The sequence below is a fragment of the Morone saxatilis genome, unplaced genomic scaffold (assembly GCF_004916995.1).
Source record: "Morone saxatilis isolate NCDOM2014 unplaced genomic scaffold, NCSU_SB_2.0 Contig15, whole genome shotgun sequence".
NCBI lineage: Eukaryota > Metazoa > Chordata > Actinopteri > Moronidae > Morone > Morone saxatilis.
The window spans coordinates 25,719,516-25,719,716 of record NW_023339707.1 but is presented as its reverse complement, the minus strand read 5'-3'; positions in this window follow the sequence as shown (position 1 = coordinate 25,719,716).

The following is a 201-nucleotide window of genomic DNA, read 5'->3' as shown; positions in this document are numbered from 1 at the left end:
CTGCACATTCTGAATCTTCAAATCTTCCTCATTTCATTGGGATTGTGAGAATTAAAAGACTTGGGACGCGTCTGGAATAGTCTTCGGCCCAAACCGGCCTTCTGGAGCGTTTGCTCATGTGTTGCTTAAGGACCCTGAACCTAGTTCGTGTGTGGATGGGTGAGTATAGGATAATTGGGATTTTAGTTAAGCCTGTCGAGA